This window comes from Siniperca chuatsi, linkage group LG5 (genome assembly GCF_020085105.1).
Source record: "Siniperca chuatsi isolate FFG_IHB_CAS linkage group LG5, ASM2008510v1, whole genome shotgun sequence".
In the NCBI taxonomy this organism is placed as follows: Eukaryota; Metazoa; Chordata; class Actinopteri; order Centrarchiformes; family Sinipercidae; genus Siniperca; species Siniperca chuatsi.
In genome coordinates, this window is record NC_058046.1 from 32,858,392 (window position 1) to 32,870,486 (window position 12,095).

At 39.9% G+C, this 12,095-nt stretch overlaps 1 protein-coding gene across 7 annotated transcripts in view; it reads left to right on the forward strand.

Moving 5' to 3' along the window:
• The window catches only part of apba1a (amyloid beta (A4) precursor protein-binding, family A, member 1a), a 96,886-nt gene that overhangs the window by 11,376 nt on the left and 73,415 nt on the right, over nt 1-12,095 (forward strand). For 3 of the 7 annotated variants that reach the window (XM_044195700.1, XM_044195707.1, XM_044195701.1), the window contains exons 2-4: nt 9,996-10,184; nt 10,262-10,338; nt 11,251-11,343. The exons of 2 other annotated variants lie outside the window; for them this stretch is intronic. The gene's annotated coding sequence lies outside the window, so the exon portion shown is untranslated. The remainder of the gene's footprint in view (nt 1-9,995; nt 10,185-10,261; nt 10,339-11,250; nt 11,344-12,095) is intronic. 2 more of the 7 variants (XM_044195704.1, XM_044195706.1) reach the window with 2 other exon arrangements.

The window sequence follows — 12,095 nt, forward strand, 5'->3', positions numbered from 1 at the left end:
GGATCACTGCTGCTGAGGCGTATATCAGCTCATTGGTTTCAGTGATGGTTGTGGTAGGGATCGCTCTCAATGCTGCATTCACATCTTCTAGGAGACTTTCTGATGGTACTTCACTTAGCCGTTGTAGTTGGCGTATATTCCTTTATTGTTTTTAAACATACACAACGTTAGCGGCAATGTGCGGGAAAAGGTATTTCCGGTTCAGTGGAGATGATGCTTGTATGTTACATATAGGCTAGCAGCTTTTCAGTATGCTTGTGGGTGCAGCAAAGTGCAAAATAAATAAATAAATAAATGAAGAGGAAGAATTTCTCTCGGGCCCTTAAAAGCCCACAAGCCAGCCTCAATTACTGGCTGCAACTGCAAGACTCTCTGCTGCGAAGGAGGGTGAATGCTCCACACCCGAAGACTTGGCGGCAGAGGCAGGCGATTTTAGCCCCAACGTTACATTAACAGTAGAACGGCACTGAAAAATGCCTGTCTGCCCAGTCTATCCATTTAATCCGCCCCGGCTATGAGGCTACACTCAGTTTGCAGTTGAGTTTCAGAGCATCAGCAGGAAGCTGGGTGGATTGTATCCTTTTATTCATGTCCTTAATGTAAGACATTAATAAAACAAGTTATGTTCAAAATTCTCCATGCTTTCCACAGGGCTAGCAGGATTTGTAGAGGGGCACACTCACATGTGCACAACCCGTAATAAGAAAGTGATGAATCTGAAAGTGGTCTGTATATGTGGAGCGAGACTTAGAGAGATGAGGCTGAAAGTTCCCCATACATAAATTCACTGTTTCTCTCTCCAGTCATTAGTAGATCATGCAGAGGACTGTATTGGTCCTTCTCCTACAGTGTTAGTGTCATACTGCAGCTGTAGCTTTTAAACTACATCAGCCCAGTATAGTGAAGGATCACTGTGCTCAGCCTTGTTAAACTGGTCAGTGTAAAGCAGCAGATTCAGCCAGCTGGCCATGAACTGGTTTGCACTCAAAGCAAAAAGTAATCTTTTAAAGTTCACATTTGATCTAAGTATGGAACGTCAGTCATGTAATAAAAGGTGATCATACATAGGGGTAGATGGATGTGTATGTCCTCCTTGTCCTTTCTCCAGCCGCCCAATGATGTCCACTTTCTTGTTGTATGTGTATACTCTGTGTTTTTTAACAGCTGGCTGTAAATTAGACTGCCCCACAGTGACATTTCAGACTTGTTTGAAATACAGTAATATCACTGGCCTGTAAGTAAGTAGGTGGTTTTTTTGCTTAGAAGGCTTTCTATGCTGTAGTGCCTTATATTTTTCTCCTTTATATACTGCTATACTTGAAAATGAAACCCAGGATCCCTGTTGTCATTCTTCACTGTTGTATCTTTGAGTTAATTTCTTGTTGTGACATTATTTAGTTTGCACAGATCCCATGCAGCCTCCTCAGGGACTGCTGGGGACTCTTTCATAGAATATAGTAGTTCAACATTTTGGGAAATACTGTATGCTTATTTGCTTTCTTTCTGAGAGTGACAGATGTCAATCTCATGTCTCATGTCTCTGGGTTAAGTACAGAGCTGGAGTCAGGATGTGATTAGCCTAACTTAGCATAAAGATTGGTTAACGGGGAAAAAGCTTGTCTGACGATGTTTGAGTCTGATGATTGTGATGAATGTCTTCTGATCCAGTCACTGCCCATTATTCCCATTAATGTTATTTTAAACATGTATGTACGGCTGGAATCTCATCCACATCTAGCGTTTTTCCTCCATTTCTTCCCCTTTAAAGGTCCAGTGTGTAACATTTACAGGATCAGAATCAGAAATACTTTATTGATCCCAGAGGGGAAACTCTTTTGTTACAGTAGCTCACTATCACATCAGTGCACACAGGAATAGAAGCACTAAGCAAATCAAAATATAATACACTATAATAAAGGCAAGATAAATTAAGTACAAAGTGGACATAAGTATAAAATTAAAACAAGTGTAAAGTACAAAGTGGATTTACTGGTTGATAATAAGTATGTACGGTATAATAATAAAATGTAATAATATAAGTAATAGTGCCTGAACTGTCATGTTAAGTGTAGCTTATTATGATGATTATGAGACGGTGGATATTGCATAGCAGTAATAGAAGTATGAATAAATATCAATAAATAGGGAATTTTAAACTGAAAAGAGTATATTGCATATTAAACAGAGAATACTGCACAATTAAGTATTGCAGTGATGTTAATGGTCCAATGTCCAGTTTAATGACTTAAATAATAATAATAAACTTTTTTTATACAGCGCTTTTCAAAATGAAAGTTACAAAGTGTTTTACATGGTTGAATCAGGGTTAAAACATTGAATTAGTGTATAATCGCCTGAAATCGTTGTGTTTTCATTACCTTACAATAAGCCATTTGGGGACCCCTTGCACGGAGGCCACCATGTTGCACCGCCATGTTTCTACAGTTGCCCAGAACAGACAAACCAAATACTAGCTCTAGATAGGGCCTGTTGCATTTTTCGCGAGGTTCGCGGCCACCGTAGTTCCTCCTACATGCTTGGAAGGGGAGGGTGAGGTGAGCGGTATTCAAATGGTTGCAAACTGCAATTTCACCGCTAGATGCCACTAAACTAAAGTGGTTTACCTTTCTGACATGTTTAGGTGTGCTGGTCACAAACCACAGTAAGAGTCTGTAGCTGTTTCTGTTCGTACTATTCCTCCCAGTGATATTTGAAACTGATCTGCTGACCAAAAACACAGAATATGTCCAAATCTGGCTGATTAGACCTGTTTTTATTGAAGAATAGCACTGCCAATAAAGCTCAGCTAACTCTGTGCATTTCCTATAACTTCTTCACAATAAAAGCATCCCGCCGGTTCACCAGTGGAAAGCTTTTAATGCGAAGCATCAACAGTAGGAAAGGTTGAGTTTGTTCAAAAATGAACAGATCTGACTGACAACAAAAGACAACCTTTCAAAAAGTGTTCAGTAAGAAATGGCACACTATGTGGGGACAAAACAGCTCCAAAACAGATAGAGGCATTAAAGACCATACAGCAATGACCACTCAGCAGAATATACAAATAAAGACAAATAGAAAAATACCACAATAGTAACTTCATAGCACCAAAGATGGAGAAAATTAACATAAACAGGAGATATACCATTAAAATAATTCAGATACTGATGTTAAACTCTCTCTTTCACCCTAACTCTCCCATCAAAGCTTTATAGCGGTAGGTAAAGGGCAGCAAGTGACAGCCATGGTGGTGGAGGTGGGAGAACACTGCTGCCCCCTGGAGAGGTCACCTCCTCATCTGCTCTCCCACAGAAAGCAATTACCCAGTGGTTTCCATGACAACCAGCAGTCCTGCCGCTTCATGTGCAGGGAGAGGAAGCATAACATAGTGCCAGCCTTCAAATAAAGCATTCTCTCTGCTAAATGTAACCACTGTCTGGAAGACATCAACATGAACTCTCTGTTTGCTGCTGAGTTAAATACATGTCACCACATGATGGTGCTCTGTCATAGAGGATCATTGTTAAGACACGACATTACAAATCATAATGTGAAATGACCAGAAGAAACATCACTCAAGACATAGTGCTAACTGACTTTACTGAAAATTGCTATTACTTGTTACACTGGTATGCCTAAACAGGAGCAGACTCCTACATAATTAACTGAAGTAGTCCACCAGTCATACAGTTTCATCTCAAGACATCAAGTGGCCAAATACCTGCAAAACTAATGACATTCCCAACTGCCTCAGCTGTACGTGGTTTAATGCTAATTAGCAAATTTTAGCATGCTAACACACTAAAATAAGATGGGGAACATGGTAAATGATATACCTGCTAAACATCAGCATGTTAACATTGTCATTGTGAGCATGTTAGCATGTTAAATTAGCATTTAGCTCAAGGCAGCGCTGTGTCTAAATACAGCCTCACAGAGCTGCTAGCATAACTGTAGACTCTTAGTCTTGTTTATCAACCTGATAAGGAAACATTGTTGATGAACGTATCATGGGATGTTACAAAATGTTCATGCTGAACGGCTCAGCAAAATGTTCACTGACAAGATATTTTATCTGTTTTTCTACAATATCCGCTTGTGCTTCTGTTTACTCAATATTTAAACCAAATAAATACAAAGATTCAGATAAAAGCTACAAAAGTACTGAGAGCTGAACACAGAGTTTAAAAACCAGAGCTTTCTTGCTAGTTTTCAGCAGATACACACATGAGTTTAGCCGTTGAGGACACAGGTACATTGCCAGCTAATCAGAATTGCTGCTCCAAAATGGAGGTCTTTGGCTCCCAACTAAAGGCTTACTGGCTGCCACCAGGAGGCTTTCAGGAGTCAGCCAGCTGGGATCTAGATTTGGTATCCAGAATCAGAATCAGAAATACTTTATTGATCCCCGAAGGGAAAGTCTTTGCTACAGCAGCTCGCCTTTACGTCAGCACACACAGGAGAAAGTACTAGTTAAAAAATATAATACAATACACTATAAAAACAGGTCAGAAAATAAATTAAGTACCAGGTGGGTATAAGTATAAGATAAAATAATTGTGAGGTACCAAGTGGCTTTACCAGTTGATGATGATAATACAGTAAAATAATACAATGTAATAATATAAGTAGTGGTGCATGTACTGTCGAGTTAAGTGTAGCTTATTGAGATTATTAAGATATTGCACAGCAGTAATGGAGGTAATACACAGAATATTGCACAATTATTCAAGTATTGCAGTGATGTTAATGATCAATGTCCAGTTTAGTGACCTAGGGTCAAACAGACTAACCCTTAGAGGGAGGAGTTAAAGAGTTTGATGGCCACAGGCAGGAATGACTTTCTGTGGTGCATTGTGGGGGGATGAGTCTTCCGCTGAAGGTACTCTTTGTTTGATCAGCACGTCATGGAGTGGGTGGGAGACACTGTCCAAGATGGCGTGTAGTTTGGCCAGCATCCTCCTCTCTGACACCACCGCCAGAAAGTCCAGTTCCACCCCCACAATGTCACCGGTGTTACGGATCAGTTTGTTGAGTCTGTTGGCGTCCGCTACCTTCAACCTGCTGCCCCAGCATGCAACAGCATACAGGATAGCACTGGCCACCACAGACTCATAAAACATCCTCAGCATTGTCCGGCAGATGTTGACGGACCTCAGCCTCCTCAGAAAATAGAGGCGGCTCTGGCCCTTCCTGTAAACAGCTTGAGTGTTCTGGGTCCAGTCCAGTTTATTATCCAAGTGTACTCCCAGGTACTTGTAATCCTAGGATGGAGACGGAAAGTTTTGCCTGGCCCACGCACCAAACAAATTTCATTGGCCGCCCCCAAGAATGGATAATGCTAGGATATCAAAACTTGCGACAGGTGAGGCTCTCACTTTAACTGCTTTCGTGAGGAAAAATAAAACTCACTACACATCAATTTAATTTTAAGTTAGCTACTTGTTGATTTCCTGATTTCGACATTTTGATTGTATATGACTTTGTGCCTGCACTGCAAACAGTCAAGAGAGGGAGAAGCAAGGACAGTAGAACGTCCACTTTTGGATAGATCTGCAGGCAAGTCTGATCTCTCTGATTTCTAGAAAGCTGCAAGTGTCGTCACTGTCGCTTCTTTTCAAGAAACCAGTCATATATTAGATGGGCTGGGACTCGTCACCCTGGTAACCAAGAAAATGGAGAAGCTTGTTCTGGCCGTGTCTGTCTATCCTGAGTTTTATGATATGCAAGACAGAAACAGAGACAGAAAAGCTTGTCTGTGGGAGCAGATTTGCCGGACAGAGTGTAGCTAGTGAGTGTTGTGCTTTTATCACCCGACGCGTTGTAAGCTTGTTGTTAGCTTGTTGTTAGCTGTGTAGTCAACCCTCTGTTGACATAGCGTTTTTTTCTCTCACTGCACAAGCGCTTCATCACAGCGCTCCCCAGCAACCTGCCTTTTCTGCCAGAAAAAAACTCTATATGGACATAAGCCCTAAGTAGTTGATTATATATCTCATATAAGGCAGCAGCGCTGTCATCTGTAATTGTGGAGTGTGAGCATATGTTAACTGGTTAAATCTGGATACATGATGCTATTCGTTGTCCCATGTGGACATCCCACCCTGAGGTTGTGTGTATTATTGTCTTTTTGCACTGGTTTACTTTTTATAGCATTTTTTCTGTAGTCATCTAAGTAGACAGACATTTCATTCAAAGGATTGGAATGACCCCAGAAACACCATGTCTTTTATTCTGGAATAATGTGTCCTTATTACATGTACATGAAAACATTTTCACTCTAAATGTACTGTTTTTTAAGGAAGCGTATAGGGGACTCTATTAAAATCATAATGTTAACTTGAAAATGAAAATGTAATTACACAATAGCATTATAATTTTCCACATATGTATGTTATTTGAGTAAAAATTTAACTGAAATAATCCAATTTTCATTTTGTAAATGAGCGTTCTATGACCATATTAAAATGAAAATTGAAAAGGTGTTTGACATTTAATTTACAAAGTTGTACCCTGCTGTACAGTGGACAATATTCAAATGTTAATTCATATTTGAAAATTAAAATGCAATATAAACAATGCAGCCTAATTTTCCATTTGTGCAACAGCATACAGGATAGCACTGGCCAGCACTGAAAATGAAAACGGCATTTGATATTTTATTTTCAAAGACTTAATCTGCTGTACATTGGACAATATTCATATGCAATAAGGGAAACAGCGCCCCAAGTCTATTGCATTTACATTTACACGTCACTGCGCTCTTTTGGGTCAGTCCTCTCATCAAGGCGGGTCTTCAGTTAGGACGTCACTTCCTCGTTCAGTGACTTGGTTCATTAACATTCCCTGTTGTCAGATTAATGATAAAATTAAGTCTATAAATGGGCTAAGGGTGATAAAAATTAATCTGAACAAGTTTCAACACCCATGCAACCATTAGATTTGAGTCTGAGATCATTGGAGCAGTCACAAAAATGACTCAACTCGCTATCAGCCTCCGTTGGTTAGCTGCGATGTTTTAGTGGGAGAAGACCATGGGACTGAGATGCGAACCGTTTAAAAAAATTAAGATTTCTCACAAAAATATGTGCTGGTTGGTGGATACTCGTCAATTCAGACAATGTGCGTGTGTGAGATGGTATTTGAGTCTTGTAGGCCGTTACCAAAGTAACTACCCGCTTTGCTGCTTTCTGTTTGGTGCTGAAGAGATATTTACGCAGACGGTAAGAAAAAGTTTTTTGACAGCAAGGTTTCTTTTGTTTAATTATATGATTTAAACACACATTTGTTGTTCACAATGTAACGCATTGCACTGATAAAGTAGCAACCTGTCAGATCACAACAAGTTATAAACTCTGTATGTTTGTAATTAGCTAACACTATGCAGCAATACCCTGGTGAACTTTAAAATACACATGTATTAATACTTACACTGTAACTTACAGTGTTTCTCTGTTTGTGCTTATCACATAACTTTAATTGTTACCTAATGTTAGCTAGCGGGTTAGCTGTTAATGTTTACATTAACACAGCTATATTTGCGGGAGTGGGAGAAATCTCACGCTACTACTATTATGATGGATACGCTGGGAAACAGGAGTTTATATGCTGCATCGCATGTAGTTTCAGGAAATCCGCAACTTTCTTTTAAGGGCACAATGGCCAGTTCAAAACAGGGCATGCCAAACTGCCCGTGTGGGTAGTTAATTTTAAAAGGGGCATCACAGCCACACTCCAGGGCGTCCATAGCACTGGCCGTTTGGCCGTGGTATTATTCCTGCCTGGAGTAACCGCAGTAGGCTATCTACTCCTTTGACTCCTAACTTTGAACAGTAGGTCTAACCTATATTTTAGGTTAGCTAAAAACAAATATCTCTACAAATGTTTTACAAAAAGCTTCATAATTTCATGACCTTATGGTATGATATTAACAAAATAAGGTAATCCTTTATTGATCCCCCAGAGGGGAAATTCAGTTGTTACAGCAGCACAAAGACAGGTTAAAGTACAGATAGAGAAACTTAACATACAATAGATAATTTATAAGTATATAAAATAAAAATAAGAATATAATAAAATTGAAACTATACAAGAGCAATTAAACTGAAACTCAATTTACAGGCAATAGCAGTGCAACCCTTTTCCATACACATGTGCTGGCTTGACTCAACTTGGTTTGACTCGGCACATCAGCCCAGCATGGCAGGAATTTGCATCTCCATTACAGGGCCACCCACTCTAAAGTGAGAAGAATGCCTTTATTGTCATTGCGCATAGTAAAAGAAATTTGCTGTGCAGCTCCTAAAACAGTTCATTCAACATTTCACACATGCATACACGCTCACATCCCCCCCACACACATATGCGTGCACTTGCCCATACAGATAAATATAATAAAAAGATTAAGGAGTAAAAACAGCAACAAAACAAAAGCGACCAAGCCAGAGAGAGGAAGCAGCAGTGATTGAACAAGCATTAGAGTAAATGAAGAGAGGGAGCGGTGTTAGCAAGAACAAAGTAGTTAATTTAGAGAAATAAGACATTTTCTGATTGTTTCATGGCAGTTACATTCTAAAGCACAAATAAACATGGCCACACCTCTGAACAACCCTGCGGGAAGGAGCCGTTTTGCCGGATTTTGTGTGACACACTTCGTCCTGTCCCTAGCCTCTCTGCTCACTGCTCTGCCTGTACTTGTGCAGCTCAGCCCTGCCCTTGGTCAAACAGACACACAGACCTGTAGCCCGATGAAGCGTCTGACTTCACCGCAACCCACTTGGAGGTGGTCGGGTGCGCTTTGAGCAAACTCCGGAGAAGGTCCATCTTGGGTGCAGATCAGCACAGCTTGGCGCATTTAAACTGGTAATGGAAACGCAAATCAGCACGGCATGGTTTGACTGCGCAGCAAAAAGTGCCAATGGAAAAGCCCTAATAGGGTACCCACAACTAGTGTTGTAGCCTACATGAACTGATACTGCAATACCAAAGTATTACTTTTATACAAGCGAAGTGACATAGTGGTGTGATTAGTAGCAAAGTCAGCATATTATAGTATAGGCTGCTCAAATCCCATATGCACAAAATCATAGGCTCTATTCATGCAATGCTTCCGCATTTCACCTCAGACCGCACGTCTACTTCCGAAGAACTCGACACACAAGCGAGAGAAGATGGAGACGGCATCCCACTCCTCACAGTTTACCCTGTGCTTGTTAGAACTACTGAAATTAACAATCAACAATGTGTGGAGAATGACGAGGCTGTGCACAAAGACGCCAAACAGTAAACTTGAGAAAGGTTTCAAGTTTTATGTGTCTTCTTACTTGTGCAATTATGAAGGTACGTATCCAGGGCTAACGATAGCTAACTTAGCTAGCTGGGCAAACCAACAGGTGTCGCTGTTAATATTGTGTGATGCAGCCAAAATTTTCAATCAACTGAATGTTAACCAGTCACATTGATAGTAATGTTCTACTTGAAAATGTATATGTCTATATATTTTGTCTATATTTTGGTAAAGACTTACCTGAGGGCCACACACTTAGGGCCACAAATGAGGTGTCTGTTCGAGCTCATTGCTATCGCTCGATGAAGAAAGCTGAGAAGCCACACCATAAGTGTTTGTGTTCAAAGTTCTTTTTTTAAGTTGTTTATACAACTCTACCCTGTTTCAGTTCAGGCAAAGACTTGTATTTTGCTGAGTGCTGACAGAGGTAATCAACCTAGCTTTGAGAATAATCTGTAAGGCATTGTTAAACAAAAGAAAAACAGTTACCTAAAGCAAAAACCCTTGGTAGCTGAGTGCTGAAGTCAAGATCATTACTGGTCAGTATGTATAGCTATAAATCACAGAAAAACCTTTTCACTCACTGAGCTATCTTAATTTCCCTGCTTATTTTTGTTGTGTCTATCCTTTATCTTTTTTACTTTATTACTAAGTATTAGGTGTGATATAGACTGTTTTCATTTACAGTTTTTTTTTTATATATGCATTTCAGATTACTTTACGTGATTCTGTGCCAGTTGTACTGGTTCGGAGCTCTTGTGCAGCTGGAAGTGGCTTGTGCAACCAATTGGTTGCCCTGCTGTATCAGACAGCCCACCACTCAGAGTATGTGATGTCTGTAGTACTCCCTGTCCTTTCATGCACTGAAATGGAACAAAGATGGCATAAACCTCAAACACTGGTATGTATATTACAGTAATATCTGTTACAGTGTTTGAGTGCAGTAAAGATTGTTTATTAATAGCCTCTACTATACAGGGAGTGAAGCCTGGACCTGTGGATGCCATGGTGGTAATGAAACCAAAAGCAGGTGCTACCTCATCAAGTGGAATTAGGTATGTAATATTACTATATAAACAGGCACACTACACTAGGGGTGCCAAATGAGACTGATTTGATACGTCTCTAGATATATGTTCAACAATATGATGCATTTAGGTTCATTTTAAGTAGTCAACAGTATGATTCAATTAAGCCTTGTCACAAGTGATACGATGCAATGCAATGCAGCAGTGTGAATCTTTATATTTTGATTCTACTAAAGCTATAAGAAATCCTGATAGATTTACTAAATCCAGTAACAGGGGAGAGAGAAGGGGACATTACAATAGTGTTACTAGGAATCTCATTTGTTGGTAGTAAAGCATGTAAATCATTCAACTGTAAACAATACTTTAAAACAAACATAAGTCTGCTGTTTATAATTCATTTTGCAAGGAGAAGTCTGTTCCATATGAAGAGTGCTTTGGCTTTGGTAATAGAATTTGACCGTGCAGAGGAATGTATGGTATGGAGGAACAGTTTGATGCTACGTTTTCCATGCCTGAAGCTGCAGGTCATACCAAGTTTGGTATGTTAAATCCTTCCCTGTCGCAAGAACGAGCTTCACCAGAAGTGTTCTTCTCCAAAATGAATGATGTAGATACAGACCGCAAAACAACATGATTCTGACCTGCAGTCTGTATCTACTTTATTCATTGTGGACCAAAATAAAAAACTACTGTAAAAAAACAAATGGATTCATATTTAGTTACTGTTCAACAATTTGTGAAAGCATTTCTCAGTACTAAGCTCATTTTTTCAAAACAATCCATGCAAGTAGTACAGCAGTGTTCTATGGACCAAACTTTTCATATTTCCTTGATGGAAAATGCATTAAGTGTGCCCAATTTTCAAAATCCATTGTGTGATCATGTGGGACTCGATCATTTATCAATCTCCCACCCCCCCTTCTCTCTCTATTACAGGTTGCCCTCACTTGTTTGAGGAGTCTACTCTACATGTCTGACCATTTCAAACAGGCTCCAGCCCGAACCAGTGGTGGGGGCTACTGAATGACTGTAAGTTCAAGAACCTTCCCCTAATACATACACTGTCACTTGTGACATCCCTAAGCAGGAAGTGCATCACTGATTATCACCTGTGCTGCTGCTTCTCTCTCTGGGCATGTGGTTTGTTGTTTGGGTTAGGGTTTTTATTTTCATTGTTCATTGCACTTCACTATACACTCATTCAAACACACAAAACACTACCGATGTTACTGATTTACATACTTTACATTGCTATTGTTTAACATATTTTGTTAAACAAATCTTTAGTTAGAAAGTCATGTGTTGTCCTCTCTTTGTATTTTATAATTTGCTAAGTGGCAGGGTGTTTGCTTACTTGGTTAACTTATGCAAAATAACAGATTGTTGGAGAGTGTCACATGTTAGTTTTGTAGTGAGCTTTGGTCTAGTCCCTTTGTTGACCCACTGGGTTTGTGGGGTCAGCTGTTTGTTTGGTAGGTGCTAACCAAGTTGTTGGTGGCTTTGTTTTAACTAGAGTTTCTCCTGGTAGGCTTAGCAATAAGTTCTACTAGAGAACTTGTTTCCGCTTTGTTGGTTTAATGTGGTGGTGAAAGCGCCACATCCGTGGGTTTCTGGAAGTGGCTGCATAGCAGGTACTTTCCAGTCCCGCTGGTTTATAGTGAATAAAAACCCCTTACCTGTAACAGGTAAGGGGTTGAGTGTACTTAGTCAGTTAGATAGGTATATTAGTTAGTTTAGGTGGAGAGACTCCAGTGTGTTTTGGCCACTTGTGATTAGTTTGA